Here is a 22,515-nt window from a genome sequence, read left to right on the forward strand (position 1 = left end):
TAAACTGTACTCTCCCAAGCACTTAGTACAGTGCTCTGCACACAGTAACTGCTCAATAAATTCGATTTACTGACTGAATGTGGAGGAATTTCAAGGATTGTCAAAATAACTGGTTTACACTGCCTTACCCATTCCTCCAAAAATGTCTCTCTCTCTTCCTTCACTCTTTCAGGTGAACGCAAATAAATCACTAACTGCCCCTAAGGAGGGAGACCAAAATCTCCAAAAGAAGATGTGGCTTCTTTGTATTCAAAGACCGCCCCCCCCGGGGGGGTTCCTTTTCCTTCTGAAGATTGAGAAACTTAGTCGGGAAGGTCTTTCAACATTTCTGAAAAAAACAAAAAACCAAAAAACCCAGAGTTTGATAAGACCCTCTAGAACTTTTCGGCTCCGAATCTTTATGAGCCCCCTCAGAGTTCCATCCTACTGTACTTAAAAGTATAATTATCTATTTGCAATAAACTAATTTAACTTATCTTCACACTACACCTTCATTTGTCACGAAACGCTTATTATTCACCGTGGTTTTTAATCAATCATGCCGCTGTAGGAACAATCAATCAGTAATTAAAAGGGCCATCCAAACTGATTTGTAAACCACACGGAACCCAAAGCAAACACTGCATTGTGATGCGAATCTCCGGTTTTGATAGCAGGATTGAGGTAACCGCATTTCGTGGGGACCGACCACTGATTTGTACAATTCGCTTTTGAGTTACCTTTCCTCCTCCACCCCTGCGGCTGACCGGATGGCTCTGAGTTTCCAGAAACTGCAAAAAATGTCCGGATTTCTCCTGGATCTTCTTTATGCTGCTTTAGCGAAGCGGCGGGGCTATAGTGGCTACAGCCCGGGCCTGGGTCTCAGAAGGTCAGGATTTTTAATCCCGACTCCGTCACCTGTCTGCTGTCTGGCCTTGGGCAAGTCACTTCACTGTGCCTCAGTTAGCTCACCTTTCAAAAGGGACTGTGAGCACAATGCGGGACAGGGACTATGTCTAACAGGGCGGCTTGGTGGAAAGAGCACGAGTTTGGGAGACGGAGTTCGTGAGTTCTAATCACTGACTGCTCCACTTATCAGCTGTGTGACTTTGGGCAAGTCATTTAACTTCTCTGTGTCTGTTACCTCATCTGTAAAATGGGGATTAGGTTTGCGAGCCCCACGTGGGACAACCTGATTCCCTTGTATCTCCCCCAGTGTTTGGAACAGTGCCTGGCACATAGTAAACACTTAATAAATGTCATCATTATTATTATTACTGTATCCACCCCAGCGCTTAGAACAGTGCCTGGAATACAATAAGCACTTAATACCATCATTATTATTTTATCCACCCCAGCGCTTAGTACAGTGCCTGGCACATAGTAAGCACTTAACAAATACTATTATTATTATTATTATTATATCCACCCCAGTGCTTGGTACAGTGTCTGGCATATAGTAAGCACTTATCAAATATATGTATATATGTATACATATATACATACATATATACATATATATATGTACATATTTATTACTCTATTTATTTTACTTGTACATATCTATTCTATTTATTTTATTAGTATGTTTGGTTTTGTTCTACGTCTCCCCCTTTTAGACTGTGAGCCCACTGTTGGGTAGGGACTGTCTCTATATGTTGCCAACTTGTACTTCCCAAGCGCTTAGTACAGTGCTCTGCACACAGTAGGCGCTCAATAAATACGATTGATTGATTGATCAAATACTATCATTATTATTATTACTGTATCCACCCCAGCACTTAGTACAGTGCCTGGCACATAGTAAGCCCTTAACAAATACTATTATTATTATTATTATTTATCAGTGGGGGGCCAAACAGTTTCAGAATGGGGGTTTAGCCTCTATCCCTTGGCTGGAAGGTCCAGGTCCCGCTCTCCGAGTAGGGGGGCTTATTGGTCTCCCACCCCGCGGCCCACGTGGAGCCGCCCTACATCAGCCTCACCTGGGCCCACCCCACGGGAGTCCTCACCTGGGATGGGAGGGGTGGGCTCTCCAGGGGTTTCGGAAGCAGCGTGGCCTAGTGGCAAGAGCCCCGGCTTGCGAGTCAGAGGACGTGGGTTCTAATCCCGACTCTGCCACTTGTCTAGTGCGTGACCTTGGGCAAGTCACTTCACTTCTCTAGAGAAGCAGCGTGGCTCAGTGGAAAGAGCACGGGCTTTGGAGTCAGAGGTCATGGGTTCGAATCCTGACTCCACCACATCAATCAATAGTATTTATTGAGTGCTTACTGTGTGCAGAGCACTGTACTAAGCGCTTGGGAAGTACAAGATGGCAACATATAGAGACAGTCCCTACCCAACAGTGGGCTCACAGTCTAAAAGGGGGAGACAGAGAACAAAACCAAACATACTAACAGAATAAAATAAATAGAATAGATATGTACAAGTAAAATAAAATAAAATATGTCTGCTGTGTGACTTGGGCAAGTCACTTAACTTCTCTGAGCCTCAGTTACCTTATCTGTAAAATGGGGATTAAGACTGTGAGCCACACGTGGGACAACCTGATCACCTTGTATCCCCCCCCAGCGCTTAGAACAGTGCTTTGCACATAGAAAGCGCTTAACAAATGCCATCATTATTATTATTCTCTGTGCTTCGGTGACGTCATCTGGAAAATGGGGATGGAGACTGTAAGCCCCACGTGGGACAACCTGCTTAGCTTGTTATCTACCCCAGCGCTTTATTAAGCGCTTACCAAATACTATAATAATAATAATTATTACAGTTCCTCATGGAGCAGGGTGGGAGGAGGCGGACCACCACACCCCAGTTTGGGTGGGACCCAGGTGGATTCATCTTGCTCCCCTAGAAGGGTGGGCTCTGAGGGGGGCTGCTCTGCACCCAGAAAGGTGAGTTTTAATGGGAATCCTTCTGCACCTCAGGAAGATGGGCTCCGATTGGGGGTCCTTCTGCACCCCAGTCGGGTGAGCTCTGGAGGATGCCACTATAGACTTGTGCACACTGACCAAGAAGGCACACAAAGGACTCAGCCCCATTCAGACAGACACTCTTCATGCTTCTGAAGAGATTTAGAGGGGCAAAGAATTAAGAAGATGCATCGCATTTTACCATTCTTCAGGCTTCAATGGAAAACACTCTGGTGGCAGGTGTGAGGAGAGATAGGTACAATTCTTCACCCCATGCCAGTTCCTGCTCTCCCATCTGCTGCTCTGAATGCTAAATCCTATTAAATGCAAATATCTCATTTAGAGCCAGCTGAAGTTTAGAAAATGAAATGTACCAAATCAGTACCGGGAAATCTGAGATTTTTCAGGCCTGTCCTCAGCTGGCCTTCATGTCGGAAGAAGATGTCACTGAGAATGAGTCCACAGGTCCACTTGAGGGTGGATGAGGCAAGGCCCATTTATCTTAGGCCCTGACCACTCCCCAGAGTGGCCTTTAATACACTTTCCCCCAATCTCTGCCCTGACCTTCCTGTGAGTCTTTCCACCTGGGAAATCTGGGAAACAGCCTTCTTCACTGGGCAAGAGGAAACCTCAGCCAGCACAGCTGTGGTCCAGATACAGTCATCTGAAAAGACCTCCAAATCCACCTCTCTGCACTACAATTTCCACATCCATCTTTGCTGGACAAACCAACTAACCCAAAAAGCTGGAAAGAAATAGGGAGTTAATGATGCTATTTATTAACCACTTATCATATCCTAATTGCTAGTGTCAAAACAAGAAAATTGGATCAGATGCAGACCCCTGTCCCACATGGAGCTCACGATTGAAGGGGTAAGGACATCTCTCCCCCTCTAGACTGTACGCTCATTGTGGGCAGAGAATATGTCTACCAACCAACACTGTACTAGGCACTGAAGTGGATACAAGCAAATCGATTTGAACACAGTCCCTTGTCCCACGTGGGGCTCACAATCTCACAAATAAAATGCTACTCCTCCTCCTTCTCCTGCTGTAGGGGTTTTGACTCTGAGACCCCTTCTTTTCCCAAGTCAAGCAACCATGTAGACCTCACCTCAGAGATCGGAGTCCAATTTTTTCCAACAGGCCTGGGTGAGGTGACTAGGCACAGACCAAGGGAGGGGAAATGGTAGATGAGCAGAGGATGAAGCAGACGTGGACATAACGATGACAACTTTTTATTCTAAAATACATCAAAATGGAATCCCTCTGTCCAGAGCCCAAGCTGTAGGGACCCTTCACGAGTGTCATGAGTTCTCTATTGAGACTTTGCAAAGGAGAAGCAGCAAGGCCTAGTGAAAAAAGAACAGGCCTGGGAGTCTCAGGTTCTAATCCAGGTTCTGTCTATTGTTTGCTTGCGACCTTGGACAAGTCACCTAACTTCTCTGTGCTTCAGTTTTCTCATCTGTAAATTGGGGATTAAATACGTGTTCTCCCTCCTTAGAATATGAGCTCCATGTGGGGCAGGGACATAGTAAGCACATCACAAATATTATTATTATTATTCCAGAGATTTGGCTTCCTTTAAACCAGCAGGAACTGAGCAGAGAGCTATCTCTAGACTGTAAGTCCGCTGTAGGCAGGGAATGTGTCTGTTTTATTGTTATATTGTACTCTCCCATGCGCTTAATACAGTGCTCTGCACACAGTAAGCTGTTCAATAAATACAAACAAATTGAACTGAATGAGAGCCTTCTTTTTCCTGGATCAAGTAAGTGATTGAAATGTTCTCTACTAGATTAATGCAGCAGGGATGTTGGCCGATTATCAGAAATTTCTGGGCAGTGATCAGGGGTTTCTGGACAATCAGCATCTGACCAGAAAGGCCAGGCAGGGAGTTGGGGAAAAGTGGGGTCTGGAGCAGGACACAACTGGACCTTGGCTGGAACCCCTGACCTCTCCTCAGTCTCCTGCTGCTCCCCTCTGAGGCTCCTCCACTGGGCCGGCTCACAGCAGCTGTCTCCTGGCTACCTAGAGCCCCCACACTTCTGACCATTACTGACCACCTGCTCCCCACCCCTGGCCACTTCCTGTCCCTCTGAGGAGTGGGGCTTCTAAGTTGGGTCTACTATATCAGCACTTCATTTTCTTTTCAAAAAGCCAAATGAACAGATGAAGATTGCGGGGGGGGGGGAACAGCATAAGATCACAGAAAAATAATTCTTCAAATTTAAGGCTGAAAACCCAGCTGCCTAACTACTGGCAATAGCTCTATGGCTTCATGGAATTCCATAATCACAGAACTAATTCTTCCACTCCAAGTGTACTAGGAGCTTCCTATGGCAAATGATTCAAGGCCCATTTATCACACAATGCCATTTCATTTTCATTATCTGGGAAGCTGTCCCTCGGCGATCGTTACGCACACGAACGGTTCAGCTGGAGAGTTCAGCCCAGTCAGGTCACTTGATCCATCAGGGACCAGAGAGGCCCAGCCTCGGTCCATGATGGAATGGGAAATGGCTGTAACAGGTTGCACTTAGTTTCCCCTTCTCAGGACTCCAGTTTGGGTGCATTCCCTGGCATTTTCAGGAGAGTTCAATGAGAAGGATAGTGGGGTGTTCATTATAGCTCCGCTCCACTGAGAGAACATTGTTATTATTATAATTCCATTTAGTAAGTGCTTTCTGTGTGCTAAGTGCTGGGGTAAATAAAGGATGGTCAAATTGGACACAGTCCCTGTCCCACATAGCTCTCATGACATAAAAGGGAGAGGCAGAAAGTGCCAATGGTGGTCTAGTGAAAAGAGCACATGCCTAGGACTTGCCTGTTGTGTGACCTTGGTCAAGTCACTTAATTTCTCTGGACCTCCTGTATCTACCCCAGTGCTTGGCACATAGTAAGTGCTTAACGAATACCAAAATTGCTATTATAAATCTGAGCACTTATTGTGTGGGGGGCATTGTACTAAGCCCTTGGGAAAGCACAAAATAATAGAGTTGGTAGACACGAACCCTGACCTTAAGGACAGGGTCTTCTTTCCCATTTTATATATAAGGAAACTGAAGACCAACAATGTTAAGTGACTGTCCTAAGGTTACCACTCAGCAGAGCAATGGCAGAAATGGGACTAGAACTCAATCTCCTACCTCCCAGACACGTGTCCTTTCCACTAGGCTCCCCTGTCTCTTTTCTTATTGTGTTGGGCACTTTGCAAAACCCCTCTTTTTTTACACTTTCCTCCAGGTGCCCAAGATACCAACAAATCACACTAATAATAGTAATAATAATGATGGTATTTATTAAGCGCTTACTATGTGCCAAGCACTGTTCTAAGTGCTGGGATATATACAAGGTAATCAGGTTGTCCCACGAGGGGCTCGCAGTCTTAATCCCCATCTTAAAGATGAGGTAACTGAGGTGCAGAGAAGTTAAGTGAATTGCCCAAAGTCACACAGCTGACAAGTAGCGGAGCCGGAATTAGAACCCACAACCTCCAACTCCCAAGCCCATGCTCTTGCCACTAAGCCCCACTGCTTCTTATGCGTGGGGGACCTTTACCCCAAAGTAGAAAATCTACCAGACTTGTATGGTGTTCAAACAAGGTGGAGCTGAGTTGTCCAGTGACTGGGGACTATGTGCTACTACGATTTTGTCCACCAGTAGTAGAAGTAACAATACTGCTGAGTGTCCACTGAAAGCAGTGCATTGTGCTAAGCTCTTGGGAAATACAACAGAAGCACAAGATATATTCCCTACCCACACAGAACTAACACGTGAATGGGGGAGACAGACAGAAAAATATCCAGAAGCAGGGTGCCTGGAATAATTAAATCACTAGATGGATTTGTATTGTACTTTTCCAAGCGCTTAGTGCACTGCTCTGCAACAACAGATTGAATGAATGAATGAATGAATTGATGAATTTGAGTTCATGACAGTCACAGGCACCTCCAAAAAGGTAACCCCTTACTTCTTACCTTCTCAGGAAATACCATTCACTCCTAGGAAAATCTGACTTCCTAAATCAAAGATGAGAAACTTCTGTCAGGACCACTACTTCTAAATGCAGAGTGCGTGGTCTTAATAAATGACATCAATGACTGCTACTAAGCATCATTTTTACCAGCGAGGTGTAAAAGCAGAATCGTGGTTTTACCTCTCCAGTTTCCTCTCCTGCCCGCCAGTTATAAAACAAAGACAAAAGCAACTCATAATACCACAGGAAGAGACCTGGAGTGATGATCTCATCTAACTCCCTGCTTCTGGGACCATGAACACTGTGGCCATCTAGGACAGATGGTTTCCAAGGCTTAGTGTCCAAATCCCTAGAAAGAGCTTTTCTATAAAGTTGATAAACCCATCAGCCATCTCTAGCACTTATGTACTTTTTTATTCCCATTTTCAGCACTTATGTATATAGGTTTACCCAACTGGACATTAATTTATTCATTCTGATTATTGGTAAGCATTTTGAGGTCCATCTCTGCCATTAGAGTGTGAACTCCTTGTGGATAGAGAATGTGCCACTTCTTTGTTTTGTACTTGCTGAGCATTTACTACAGTCTTGGCTTGTTTTATGTCATTGAGTCATTTCCGACCCATAGCGACACCACGGACACATCTCTCCCAGAATGCCCCTCTCTCCATCTGCAATCATTTTGGCAGTGTAACCATAGAGTTTTCTTGGTAAAAATATGGAAGTGTTTACTGTCTTCTGTGCAGTAAACTCTAGTCTCCACCCTCGACTCTTTCCCATGCCGCTGCTGCCCAGCATGGGTGAGACTTGACTTGTAGCAGATTGCCTTCCACTTGCTAGCCGTTGCCCAAGCTACGAATGGAATGGATAGGCCTCTGCTTGACTCTTCCTCCCTTACCCAAGATTGGTAGAATACTGGAAACTCTCCAGGTGTGACCCTGAGAGGGGATTTACTACAGTGCATAGTACTAAGTAGAAGCTAACAATACTACCATCACAACCACTCTCCCTTACCTCACTGGTCTCTTCCATAGGCCACACAATATATTTGTATTTGTTTGAGGTATTTGTTAAGCGTTTACAATGTATTAAGCACTGTTCTAGGTGCTGGGGTAGATAAAAGTTAATCAGGTTGGACCAGTTCCTGTCCCACATGGGGCTCACAGTCTAAGTAGAAAGGAGAACAGGTATTGAATTTCCATTACAGATGAGGAACTTGAGGAACCATGAAGTTAAGTGACTTGCCCAAGGTCACACAGCAGACAAATGGGGAAGGTGGGATTAGAACCCAGTTCCCCTAGCTCCCAGGCCCGTGCCCTTTCCACTAGGCCAAGCTGCTTCTTCAACCGCTCAGACCAATATGACCACTGCTCAGAAATTGTTTCCTACTTATCTGATCAATAACATTTATTGAACATATATTGTGTGCAGGGCACTTTAAAAAGTGTGTAGAGAGTACAGTAAAGGTAGAAAACACAATCCCTATCCTCAAGGAGCTTACAGTCAAATGGGGGAGACAGAAAAAAACTTGGCTTTAGATCCCGATCACCAGGGATCATGTCAGGATTGTCCCCATGCAAATTCAGTAAGATCGACTCCCATTTCTGTCACTGAGGAATTAAAGAGGCACTGAAAACAGTGTCTCAACATCCAAGCAGAGCTCAAGAAATGTATCTCAGAAAGCAGTTCTCTTTTCAGTAGCAGGGAGGAATGTAGAGTTGATCAGGAAAGAGGAACATTACTAGCCGTTTCATCAGCGAATCCATGCTGTACAGAATACCCAAGAGCTCTCTAATTAATTTATTGAACCACAGAACTACAAATAGAAAACACCAATTAAGGAATTTTTGTTATGGCTCAGTTGCCCTTTATCTGCCTCTCCGAAACTTTAATGAGACTGCTAAGTCGTTAACAGCCCAATTCCGGCCCTCTGGCCCGCTGGCTCCACGAGTGAAGCATGCGGCCATGGCAGACCTGAGTCCTCTCAGGCCTAATAGCACCGAGCTTGTAACCGAAGCGGGGTCCTTTGGTGGAAATGCAGCCAATGGTACAGTGGTCTCTCCCTCACTGTCCCCCACCCCAATCCTGGAAACGTATGTGCGGGTTAATTTGTCAACATTGTGCTTCAACCAAGATTCCCTTTGTACTGGCAGGTGCGGACAAGGCTTGCAGAACAAAAAAGACTCAATAAAAAAGAAAGATGGCCTTGCTGAGATTGGGAGTTCTTTCTGATTTTCTGTAATAGACTTCACTTTGCCATGAAATTAAATTTATGGTATATCTGCTAGACACTAAGACTACAGCAAAGCTTTGCTAGTCCCTGACTTGACATTAAAGCAGGCATTTTCATGGGGAGGCTATTTCAAGCCAAATAACTGGTTATGTGAACCGTTTACAGAAAGCCTTTATTTAAAAAGAAAATGGGGGAGGCTGTGCAGTTTCCAGAAAGTGTTAGTACACAGGCGTACATTCAAATTTTGCCTTCCTTAGAGATGCTGCCTAAAGAGACAGATGTAACATTAGACAATGGGAAGCTTTTTGGCCTACTGAACCACCTCTGAGTTTATTATTCAGTCATAATCTAGCACTTCTCAGGTGGTGGGTTGAGAATGGAACAGAGAAATTCCATTCAATAGTGAGTGATCCCCTCATAACGCCAGTCCAACCTGCATCATTTCAGTTCTGGTGAATGGGTTGAGCGGGGGCAGGAGGATGTATGTGGTTGTGTGTCTGCACAAACAAGAGCGGGAGGAGGTCTGTGAGTTGCTTTTCCTGCTGAAGGTGAGCTAGAGACTGGTCTCTGATCCAGCTTGTGTCAGAGAAACCTGCCAGTGATGTACAGTCATGCTTCAAAACGGGAGATTACTGGTCAAAGGAACAAGGACTTGGTCCCGAGAGCCTCTGGGGAGATTGCCCTGTCTTTGCTGCACTTAATTGGTACTTCAGGACCAGGTTTTGAAGTGGATAACTTTTGCAGTTGAAAGGAATCAAAAAGAGAGATTGTTTGTCAAGAATGCAAGTCTCCATGACAGTTATTGTGGAATAGATTTGACTTCCAACTTAAATCAAACCCTAGTCTTTTTTTGCCTTCCTTCCCTTCTTTCCTCCTTCCTTTCTTTCTTTTTTCTTCCTTTCTTTTTCTCTTACTGTCTTCCTTTTTCTTTTTCTTTCTCTCTTACTGCCTTCCTTTTTCTTTCTTTCTCTTTTACTGCCTTCCTTTTTCTTTCTCTTACTCTCTTCCTTTCTCTCTTTTTCTCTCTCTCTTACTCTTCCTTTTTCTTTCTTTCTCTCTTACTCTCTTCCTTTTTCTTTCTTTCTCTCTTACTCTCTTCCTTTTTCTTTTTTTCTCTCTCACTCTCTTTCTCTTTTTTGTTTCTCTCCTTTTCTTCCTTTCTTTCTCTTTCTTACTCTTTCTTTCTTCTTCCTTCCCTCCTCTCCTTCCTTCCTTCTCTCCTCTCCTTCCCTTACTTCCTTTCCTCATTTCCCACCCTTTCCTTCCTTCCCTCCCTTTCCTCCCATCCGTTCCCTTTCCTCCCTTCCCTTCCCTCTTCTCCCTTTCTTTCCTTTCTTCCCTTCTTTCCTTTTTATATTTACTAAGCACCTACTGTGTGCAGAGAATTACAGTAAGCATTTGGAAGTGGTCAACTGAGATACAAATGCCTGCCCTCAAGGAGCTGTGAATCTAACTGGTGAGACTGGAGAGACACCAGCCATTCAGAAATACACCAAGTTCTTCCATGACACATATTTTCACTATTTGTTCCAGATATAGATTTAGGGAATGTCCGCTAACAGTGTGCATCCAACTGGAGAAAACATGAAGTGGCGTGTCAAGGCACACATACTATAATGCAATTTTTCCATAATGCAGGGTTTATCAAAACCATAAATTCCACCTGATGGGAGAATTGAGTCTAGCTGGAGGCAAAAGAAGCCACTCAAGCTGTTGACAGCAGAAATTTGGAAAGATCAGTAGATAAAAAAGTATAATATAAATCAGGAATATAATACTAATGATAATAATTGTGGTATTTGTTAAGCACTTACTCATGCCAAACACTGTACTAAGCATTGGGGTAAATACAAGATAATCTGGTCAAAGTCCCTGTCCCCCATGGGACTCACAGTCTAAATAGGAGGGAGAACAGGTATTTTAATCCCCACTTTATGGATGAGGAAACGAAGGCAAAGGAAGTTCCGTGACTTGCCCACAGTCACCCTGCAGGCAAGTGGTGAAGCTGGGATCAGAATCCTGTCCTCTGACTCCCAATATAATGCACATGTGCCAAGAGTAAGGGTATAGACCTAAATGCTAAGTGTGGCTGTTGAATGGATGCCACTTGGGATGGTAGAGCTGCCATGCCATGTTCTTACATGGCATGTTTGGGAATTAACAAAACCATCACATCAGACACTGCAATGCTACATAAGCTCCTTGAGGGCAAGGAGTATGTCTTCTACCTCTACTGTATTCTACTGAGTGTTTAGTGGAGTGCTCCACACAGAGATTGATTTAATGGCAAAAGACATGTTTTCCAGGATCTCTCTTTCAGTAGTCACCCCACTGCCAACTTTCCATTAAAAAAAACCCCAAAAAACCCACAAAAACCTGTTTATCTCTAGTGGTATCGGGTCCATGAGAATCTCCCACTTACCCTCACAACACAGAATAAGAAAATCTCCAGTTCTCACACAAACCTTCCCTGCCACCCCAAAAGAAAAATAATTTCTACAGTACTTTAAGTGACAAACTGGGTGCCTATGCTTAGTTATGAAAAATGAACCTTTGCGAGATAACAAATTACCTCTGTAAAATGAGCCGCCGTCTCTGGCAAGATCTGATTTGTTGATCAAATAACACACACTCTTTCCTGTCAGTAAATTTCCTGATGAGAAATCCATCCACACCCAGAGCCAGAAACTACTACTTCAGGTCAGTGTCTTGAAAGAGAGGATGCCTCTGAATGGCCCCTTCCCAAGCTTGGGCACCAACAGCCTGTCTTCGAAACACTTCAGCGTGGGGGTTGGGGAGGATCAGTGATGCAGGACAAGTGAAATGCTTTCTTCATTGGGAAAGAGAGTAGAAGAAAATATCTCTTTCACGCTTTACTTAATAGCTGGATGGACCTCTCTAAGCTCCACTTGGGGACACAGCAGAGAAGTAAGGTGGCAGAAAGAGGGGGGTGAAGCCACCTGCAAAATGCTGTTCAAACTCCTACACAATTTCACGACAGATTATCCTACTGGTAAAAACGTTAGTGACTAAAACATTAGATTTAGGGGACTCGCCGAAGGAAAAGAAAACAGATCAATTTTCAAGAAACTAGATTTCGTCTCTTTCAATGTATGAACAGACACTCCCAATCAGGGGCTAAATTTCCAGAAGGAACTAATGGTGGGGAGGGAAAAGGGGAGGAGGGGGAATACTGGAACAAAGACACCCAAACAGCTGTTGGACTCCTGGGGGCTGCCTGCTGATGAAAAGGGGCTTGGCCTGGGAGACAGGAGCGAGGGGGTTTGTGGGGAAAAAAATGGTGGGGCTTCAGGACAGAGAAAGGGCTCTGATCAGGTCAAACTGAGAAACCAGTAACCTAGCAGAGAAGAGAAACCGAGGAACCCAGAGGTGAGGGGATGAAAGAGAAATGATACCCTGAGTCTTGTACTAAAATGGAGTGTGAGGAGCGCCAGGGTGAGAAACAGAAGATATTATCTGAGGAGAGAAGGAAAGTCATCAGCCTGAAGGAGACAGCCTTGAGACCAAATGAGAGACTTCACGGTTAAGAAGAATTATGGGGTGAAGATATGAGAGGAACGGGAAGTAGCTCCGTGTCTACCAAACTCTGTTGCATTGTGCTTTCCCAAGCACTTACTTCAGTGCTCTGCACACAGTGGGTGTTCAATAAATACCATTGATTGATTGATGATAAAAAAAGCTAATCCAGTAATAATCTCCCTCACACAGTGCCACTTGTCTGAGTTCTGCTTAGGATGTAACTGACGTGTTGGGCAGTTTGCAAAGGGCCAGAATGGCTGCCAGAAACTCAGATCCAAAAACGGATTCAGAGGCAGGGCCGAGGACAGGGGAGCTCCCAAATTTCCTGGTGAAACCTCTCATGCTCAATCCTCTCTACCCACTTAAAGGGTTTTTTCCAAATGTCCACCAGAGTGCAAAAATGTGGTTTGGTCCATAAAATGGCCCTCTCCCACAAAAGAATGGCATCTCCTTCCCCCAGAATCATTCCCAGCTCATTCTGAAGGGTCACCCTAGGTGTCAGAGTTTTCTTTATTTAATGGTAATTTTAAGCACCTACTTAAAACACGCCAGTTTTTTGTTTTCTGTTCTAAGCGCTGACACTTGTTCACAAACGTCAGCCTGAAGCCAGTAAATTCTAAGACCCTGCCATACTTAAATGCTGGAATCCATGAAAAGTGAGAAGAAAAGGAAAACAGGCAGTCCTCAACCTACAATGTTTCAAGTTATTTTTTGTTTTAATGGTATTTATTAAGCTTATTAAATTTTAACAGTGGTATTTGTTAAGTTTTAATGCTTATTTGTTAAGTGTGTGCCAGGCATTGTACTAAGCGCTGGAGTAGATACAAGCTAACTGGGTTGCACACGGTCCCTGTCCCACATAAGGCTCACAGTCATAATCCCCATTTTACATATGACATAACTGAGGCACAGAGAAGTGAAGTAACTTTCCCAAGGTCACACAGCAAACAAGTGGCAGAGCCAGGATTAGAGCCCAAGTCCTTCCGACTCCCAAGCCTGTGCTCTATCCCCTAGGCCATGCCGCTTATTATTATTATTGTTATTAATAACAATAGATAACCACTACTCCCAAAGTGTTTGGGGTCAGGAAAGAATCATGACAACTATTAGTGGGCTGTCTACACTGCTATTTTGCACATCTGTAATTGAATGAGGACACAATTATGGGTCATTATGGTAAAAACTGTGTCTCCGACTTCAGTAGAGGTACCAATTCCCTCATTTAGAGCACAGTTCCTATAAGGTAATTGGCAGCAGCTTACAACGATTCCCCTTAAGAGGCAGGACCAACTTGTCGTCAGGCCAAGGGAAGACTATAAAATGGGGGAGAAAGGCAGTTAACATTTCTCTTTAGTTCCTCGGCTTGGTTCCCATTAGACTCACCCTGAAGTTGCTAAGGCCTGGGCTTCTTGGCAGAACTTACTTTCTCTCGACAATTTTCTCCCTTCATTTTCTCTCTAGACAGCTTGAGAAGGAAGAACTTTAGGGTCTGTGGGAAAGTTAGATTTCGGCGAGATTACAGGCAGGGCAGTCTGCAGTAGCAAATTTCTCTTTCTCCTAATAAGAGCACGAGCATAATTTACCGAGTCATGTTTCATTTACAGCATTTTAAATAAATCTCTTTTGCAGGCTCGCCTGCTTGATCTCCTGTTCCCTGTGGTTTTACTCTGAAGCCCAAATCTGTACCCAGATTCGTCTTGGAGAGACATGAAGTTGTTAATACTCTCTAATAGACCAACACGCAAGTGGGTTTGAAAAATGCCCCATCTGGTTTGCCTTACTTTTTAATTGCTCTTGTTCTGCAGTTGAGTATTCTTCTGAAGTGTTATGCTGTTTGCCAAGAACTGAAGATGAAGAGGAAAATAGCAAAGAGGATCCTTGAGAACAGAGCAGAGGAGGAAATTAGCTAAAAGAGAAACGGGAAACTGAGAAAGGCATCGAAAAAAACAGCCATTGAGTCATTCGAGTTGAACTACTATGAGTCAAAGCTTTTGACTTTTATAAATACATTGATGGCAGGATACCACTCAGGCAGGCTGGAAAATGTGGGGTGCAGAATTAACCTTCACATGTTAGTTTTAATGAAATGATCCCAAGTTTCCCAAGTTGGAAATGATCCCAAGTCACCTCCTGGTCTCGCCAGCGGTGGAAGTCCCGAAGGAAAGAAAAAGTTTCATCGCTGCAGCTGCAACTTGCATTTGAGGGCCCAACTTTCACCAAGGAAGTCCTCTGTGTTTCAGATTCCAAGCAGGATGTCCAAAATATTGTGGGGATTTTTGTAGAATATTTGGTGCGCAGCTGAGGAGCTGAGCAGCTGAGCAATAGAGTTTTTGGATTGAATACTTTGCACCTGGTACACTAAGGTGCTTTAGATAGAATGTCATTAGGGTATCAGGGAATGTTCTTCCATCCACGGGAGCCTGTCTGGATAGAACGTGAGGCTACTTCGGAAGAAACAGTCATGTGCAAGCACGTGGGGTCAGTCAAGGCTGATGTTCTATAGTGCCCTTTCCTTATAGTAATAATCTTAATCAAAATAACAATAATGGTGATATCTGTTAATAATAATAATAATAATGATGGTATTTGTTAAGCGCTTTCCATGTGCAAAGCACTGTTCTAAGCGCTGGAGGATACAAGGTGATTAGATTGTCCCACGTGGGGCTCACAGTCTTAATCCCCATTTGCCCAAAGTCACACAGCTGATAAGTGGCGGAGCTGGGATTAGAACCCATTACTTCTGACTCCCAAGCCCATGCTCTTTCCATCGAGCCACGAAGCACTTACTCTGTGCCAGTCATGTACTAAACGCAGGGGTAAGCAGATCCAATGCAGTTTCTGTCCCCTGCAAGGGTTTCACAGTCTAAGTGCGAGAAAGAACAGGTACAGATGAAGAGACTGAGGCACAGAGAAGTGAAGTGAATTGCCCAAAGGTCACCTAGCAGGCAAGTGGCAGAGCCAGGATAAGAACCCTGTCCTCCGACTCCCAGGCCAGTGACCTTTCCTCTAGGCCACGCTGCTTTTTGCCCTGCGTTTTGAAAGATCGATGCATGCTATGATTTCACACAGAATCCGGTCCAGAGGATTTACTAGCAAGTTGAGTCATTTTCCCAGTCCACCAGGAGGATGCTCACTGAAGAAAAAACATCCTAGAATTCTAGAGTCCCCAAACATCCAAAACGTCCACGAGAATATTAAAACTGACTTTTCCCATCAGCTTTACTACGAACTGGTATTTCACGGCAAGAACAAAAAGGTTGCCGCTAACGCTTTTTAAGTGCCCGTCCCCACTGGTCCATACCCAGTCAGGATCGGGTCCTTCCTAGGCAATCGAGCGAGGTTCATGGTTGTGAGAGGATTAAGACCCACTTTCTTCAGGGCACAAACGCTTGCACGGGCTTTGGAGTCAGAGGTCATGGATTCAAATCCCAGCTCCGCCAACTGTCAGCTGTGTGACTTTGGGCAAGCCACTTGACTTCTCTGTGCCTCAGTTACGTCATCTGTAAAATGGGGATAAAGACTGAAAGCCCTCTGTGGGACAACCTGATCACCTTGTAACCTCCCCAGCGCTTAGAACAATGCTATGTGCAAAGCACATAGTAAGCACTTAACAAATGCCATCATTATTATTATTATTCTTCGGACACAGTCCGTTCCAGCTCTACAATGAGCGTTTCCTTCTGAGGGTTCAACTCGCTAATTCCTAGGGTTTGCTTCCCCCACTTCTTCGTGCCTTTACTTCTTTTGTGTTGCGCAGACAGACACGGACGTGGGCTGTTGTATTTGCATTTGGAATTGTCAGGGTGGACAGCATCGTGACTTTGGCTTACATAATTCACTTATTCTTGGTGAAGAGGGCTACGATAAACAGGGACTAGACATTTCCCTCTTCTAAGGTACAAAGGTCTGACCTTCAGAATCAAAAGAGAACATCAGATGCTAAAACGGACTCTATGACCATTGCGTATGGTCCTGCTCCACCTTGCCAGAAAGAGTCTACATCCGGGTTTCGTCACTACATTTTACGCTTAGCATTAGTTTTCCCTTAAAGGTTATATTCACACTTCCAAGCACTTCACATGGGCCCACCCTGTTATAAAGCTCATGCAACCAACATAGAGAGTGAAGGGATAAGAATAAAAGCAGAATGGAATTTTTAAGCAGAGATTTTAGATAACGGCCAACATTTTCTTTATTATTTCTCCTTGGGAAGATAACAAGAGGCATATATTCCGATTCTGAAAATGATTTGAGGGGGAGAAAAGACTTGTTTTATCTTGCCCCTGTAATAGATTTTTTTTTCTCTTTTGCCGAATCCTCTGTGTGAATAACAAGAGTGGCAGCCATTTTCTCCCAGCTCAACATCAAAACCCCTTTCATCTGCTGTCTAAATGCAAACAAAGCAAACCTTCCACCAGGCCTTTCTTTCTAGATAAATTAAAACTCTCATGTCCTGGGGCCTAAATCAAGCCTGCAGGCCTTCCCTAGATAAATCCTCTCTCAACCTGAAATCTTCCTGCCACGCGTGCTCCTTGTAAGATAATTTTGCAGTAGCTAATCAATAATGCAACAGTAAATTGCATTTAAATAAACATTAGCAGCCCTTCTTAATGAATAAAACCGCATCTGCAATTTGTCAAAGTCAGAAGTGCAGGACTCTTTTGATATTCATTAGAATATTGGAAATTGGAGCTTTGACAGGCTTTAACGCACGCCGCAATTACAAATTGTATGTGTGTGTGCGCGCGCGTGCGTGTGTGCAGTGTGCAAAGTGTGATTTTTTTCTATATTCCTGAATGAAAATAGTGCTATTTGGAGCAAGTTTTCTGGATATGAAGTCATGTTCCTTCTACTGCCATGGCTATAAAAAAAATAGATAATTCTGTTTTCAGTTGCAAATTAAGAGACAACCCAGTTATACTATGCATTATATTATCATATCAAATTCCCTTTACTCTGGGCAGAATGTACAATTATGCCTTTGCTTTAGGGAAAAAAAAAATGTAGCCGTATTCCTACGATTATGCTTATGAGCAAATGAATTTATTTTCATGTTGTGTATGTCACCATTTTTGTGTTGTGATTTAACAAAGCAAAGCCATTATAACTACTTAGGAGTTAAAATTAATTAAAATAGTTATTAAAAGAATCACTGTCTTTCAAGAATAACACTTCAAATTTATGAAAACACCATTCACGTATTTGCATAATAATACAGATTATGGGGCTGTTATATGGAGTTCCAGGAGTATAATGATCCCTAAATTTCCCAATACCCAGTTCTATTAGCAGTCTCTAATAAAGTGGATTATTCTACTGGACCAAACAAAATGCCGAGAAATATATGGTTGGTCCTTAAGTGAACCAGCGTTGACAGTGGAGGAACTATATCTTTTCCTCTCAAATAAAGAATTCAAAGACCAAAAAAAACTAAATGTAATTCTGCCCACTGAACTATGAATTTCTTCCTTAGATTAAGGATCTGGGAATGGAAAATCATATATAGATAAGCCAAACAACCTTCTGGGTTGCAGAAAAAGCTGTCTTTTTAACTCCCAATTCCTTGGAAAATTCATGTCACTCTTCTCCTTGACAGTTTTTGGAGTCACACGCTTAGAAGTAAATGTTTCACCCATGAGCCTGTCCCAGGGTTGTGTCAAAAGGCCATACAAATATTCAAAATACTGGTATTCTTGCAGGGGGGACACATTGCTTCTTCCAGAGTCTTTCATTAATGCTCCACAAAGTCCCCGTGAGGCCGGCAGAGACGGGCTTTCTCATCCCCGTTTTACAGATGGGGAAACTGAGGTCCCTGATGATAAGTGCCTCCCGGTCCCACAACTAGTCGTCGGCGTCTGGGAGGGGACCCAGATTTCCAGACTCTGGGCCAAGGCTTCCCCTCACAGGACAGACGACTGCTCCCTGGAGCGTTTCTAATTGGAGCAGTGGGATATAACGGGAGGTTGGGGAACAATGAGAGAGACTTCCCAAGGTTTACAAGAGTCACCATCCATTTCTAGCTGTTAATGAAAATTTAAAGTTGGGGAATTTAAATGCAAAACAGTGGAAGGAATCCTGATCATTTATAAAAACATCTTTTAAGGGTTCCAACTTTGCATGTAGCTAATCTTCCTAAGGACACCACCAAGTGACAAGTTGGAAAAGATTTCCTTTGGAAATGAGAAAATGATTAGTGTTCTAATTTGTTAACCTTCCTCCCTGGCTCCGCTCACACTGACAGATATTATAATGGACACTGAGAAGTCACAAATGGCTATGGTGTTCCTGACATCAGCTGGCGTTCTCCTCTCCCCCAGGCAGGCATCCGGAGTACATTTGCCTGTGTTCTGAGTTCCCACAAAGTTTATACCCAAATGGTAAAATCAGCAGATCTTATTAGGGAAAGATTTCAGCCCCAACACCTCAAATTAAATATCATGACTCCTACTTACTCCTTGTATACTCACAAAGTCCCATGTACATACCCTTCCATCCCCCATCACTTAAACCTGCCTACCTATCTATCCCTCTTTTCCTTCTTTCTCCTATCTAAATGATTTTAGTGTCTGGCTCTCCCACTAGATTTTAAGCTCCTCGAGGGCAGTGATCATGTCTATTAATTCTACCGTACTCTACCAAGAGCTTAGTACAGTACCCTGAGCAGAATACTGATTGGCTGATTGACCTTTCTATTCCTTGGAAACATTCAACGTGCTCGGAATGGGGAAAACGATGGGATTTGTTAAGATAGTAAAGCTCACAGGGTTGCCAGTGGATGAAACCACAAAGAACTCGTAAGCCTGAGGCAAAAGCCTTGCATCCCTAAACATCAGACTGTCAGCTTGTCACGGGCAGGGGACGTATCTGCTAATTCTGTTGTACTGTCCTCTCCCAAGCTCTTAAAACAGTGCTCTGCACACAGTAAGTACTCAATAAATACTACTGATTGATTGATGGTTCACATTCATTTCATTCTATCTCCCCTCAGGATCCATACCAGGGAGATCCCGTCTAAACTCCCAGGCCTGTGCTCTATCCCTCCCTCCTTCCTTTTCCAGAAGCACTGGAACTGTGTGATGTGACTCTGGCATCTTCAGGGGAAGTGGAGCCTCGCCTCTATGGTACTCAGTCCGGGGCCTTCGGAGAACAGCCGGGAGGCTCTTTTATGAAGCTGATAGGAGCAGCTGGCAGACTCTCTTCCCCTTTGTGATTGTTTTTCTTGATTGCAGGGTGACATTTCCCAACTCCCCATTCTCCCCATCTCTCTTTAAATCTCCTCTAATCCCCTTTTACAATTCTCCCTCCCTTGGTGGGACTGGAGGCTGCCCATCCCACCCTGGGGAGACAGCAGGAACATAACGTTTAGGCCTTTTCTCACCTCTGAAAATGAAAGGATCCAGAGGTTCATACACCCAATTTCTACAGACTCTTCTGGCCTCTCCCTCATGAACTCAGTAGTGAGGAGTAGATGACCATCCTCTCTCCCCAGCCATCTCAACAGAATGATGGCTTCCAGAGACCTCAAAGTGGAGTTTAGAAGGACAGACGCTGGTGAGCGGCTGCTGGACTGTATAGGAACCCAATATTTTAGAATGGGGCACAATGTTGGTGAGAAGCAGCATGGCCTAGTGAACACAGCACCGGCCTTGGAGTCAGAAGGACCTGGGTTCTAATCCTGACTCCGCCACTTGTTGGCTGTATGAATTTATGCAAGTCACTTCACTTTTCTGTGCCTCAGTTACCTCATCTGTAAAATGGGGATTAAGACTGGGTGCCCCATGAGAGACAGGGACTGTGTCCAACCTGATTAGCTTCTATCTAACCCAGCACTTAGAACAGTGCCTGGCACATAATAAGCACTTACCAAATACCATATATATAAAGTGGGTGTCAGAGAAGCAGCATGGCCTAGTGGAAAGAGCACAGGCCTAAGAGGCAGAGGTGCTGGGTTCTAATCCCAGTTCTGTCACTTACCTGCTGTGTGACCCTGAGCAAATCACTTAACTTCTGTGTGCCTCAGTTTCCCATGTCTGCAAAATAGGGATTCAATACCTGTTCTCCCTCCTACTTAGACTATAAGCCCCATGTGGGACCGGATTATTTTGAATCGACTCTAGCACTTAGTACATTTCTTGGCATATAGTAAGCACTTTAAAAATTCCATTATTATTCTTATTAGGATATGTCCCTATTTGCTCAGGAACGTACTGTGCGGGGTGGGAAATCCTCACCACTGAAAAACAAAATAATATTTGAGTCCCCCGGGGGTTACTGATCAGCAAAAGTTTCTTTATTAACAGTCCTCTGGAGACTGGTGAAGGTCACAGCTCAGGAGAGGTTTTCTCTGGTAAATCATCTCCTGGTCAAATATTGTGCTAAGGAATTGGTACATCTTAAATTTACTCTGAGAATACCGTATGTTCTTCTATTAGGGTTAAGGCTTGTACTGTATTTATGCAGGGGAGTGCAGCTCTTGCATAGTAATTGTGAGAAAACACAACCACAACGGCGTGGGTACTGCACTGCATGGTTTAAGCACTTTGGAAACTATTTGCTGAATCCCTAGTTTAGTGCAAATTCAGCTGGAGAGTGGAAAGCCTGTCTCTGGCCAGTAACATTCTCTGGACTGGAGAAGGGGTCATTTTGGAGGCAACATTCTGATTCAACTAAACTTTTATTAATATCATCAACCAGGATACTTTCGTTTTGATGAAAATCCCATTGATTCCCTTAGAAGTTTTTTTTCACTCAAAAACATCCAGAAAGGAATAAAAACTACAAATCATTAAAATCTCCCTAGTGGTTTGATTGTACATTTATTCTCAAGGAAAGTCTGAATTGGTTGGAAAAGATAATTATCATCATGGTATTTATTAAGTGCTTATATGACACGTTCTGAGGGAGACACAGGAAAATCTAAGGTTGGGAGGATGGTATTTTATCCCTATTTTACAAATAAATGAGGAAACAGGCACAGAGAGGCTCAGCACTTTGCTAGGGTCACAGAGCAAACTGGGGCAGAACAGAACTGATTTTTCCTCACCCCCAGTCCTATGCTCTTTTCAGTATGCCTCGCTGCTTCAATCGCTTTCCAAACTACACCTGTAGGAAAGAGTCATCTCTTGCACAGTACTTGGACTGATTTCACTGATGTCAGTGTAGACAGAAATTGTTGGAGGGCATCAAACGGCAACGACAGGACCGTTTTTCTCTTCTGCTGCCGTTTCTTACTATGCTTGCGGTTCACACTCTTCACTCGTCCCAAGCAAATCTGTACCTTCTATACTACTCTCCTGTCTCTGAACCATAGCAAACACCCTTCTCTGGCCTGGTGCCCCCTGTCCCTCTTCAAAGAACTCCTGAAGAGCCACCTTCTACAGGAAGTCTTCTCCAACCACTCTCCACCTCACCGCATCACATCATCCCATCAGTAATAATAATAATAATAATGGTATTTGTTAAGCACTTATGTCAAGCACTGTTCTAAGTGCTGAAGTTGATACAGGTTGAATACAATCCCTGTCCCACCTAGGGCTCACAGTCTAAACGAAGGGAGGAGGATTTAAATTCCCATTTTACAGATGAGGTAATTGAGGCACAGAAAAGTTAAGTGACTTCTCTTTATAGACTCTGACTCCACTTGTTTCTCCCATTGGAACTCTAAGCTACTCAAGGCCAAAGACTGGGTCTGTCTGTAGGGATCTCCTGTGCATCTTCTAAAGACTCACAAATTGTGAGCTCCTGTGTAGACTGGGAACCCCTTCATAAATTGGGGGTCACCCAAGGGACAGATTCCATATTTAATTCCCACTTGTATCCTCTTTCCCAGCCATCTTAGTACAGTGCTCTGCATACAGTAAAAACCTAATAAA

General features: G+C 43.9%; 1 non-coding gene across 1 annotated transcript; it reads right to left on the bottom strand.

The window, feature by feature from the left end:
- Positions 1-7,680: 7,680 nt before the first annotated feature.
- Positions 7,681-7,818, bottom strand: LOC119945599. The gene has a single exon (XR_005456262.1). It is a non-coding gene; the product is annotated as a small nucleolar RNA SNORA7 (small nucleolar RNA).
- Between the last annotated feature and the right edge of the window lie 14,697 nt (positions 7,819-22,515).

Source organism: Tachyglossus aculeatus, chromosome 25 (genome assembly GCF_015852505.1).
Source record: "Tachyglossus aculeatus isolate mTacAcu1 chromosome 25, mTacAcu1.pri, whole genome shotgun sequence".
NCBI classification, from domain to species: domain Eukaryota; kingdom Metazoa; phylum Chordata; class Mammalia; order Monotremata; family Tachyglossidae; genus Tachyglossus; species Tachyglossus aculeatus.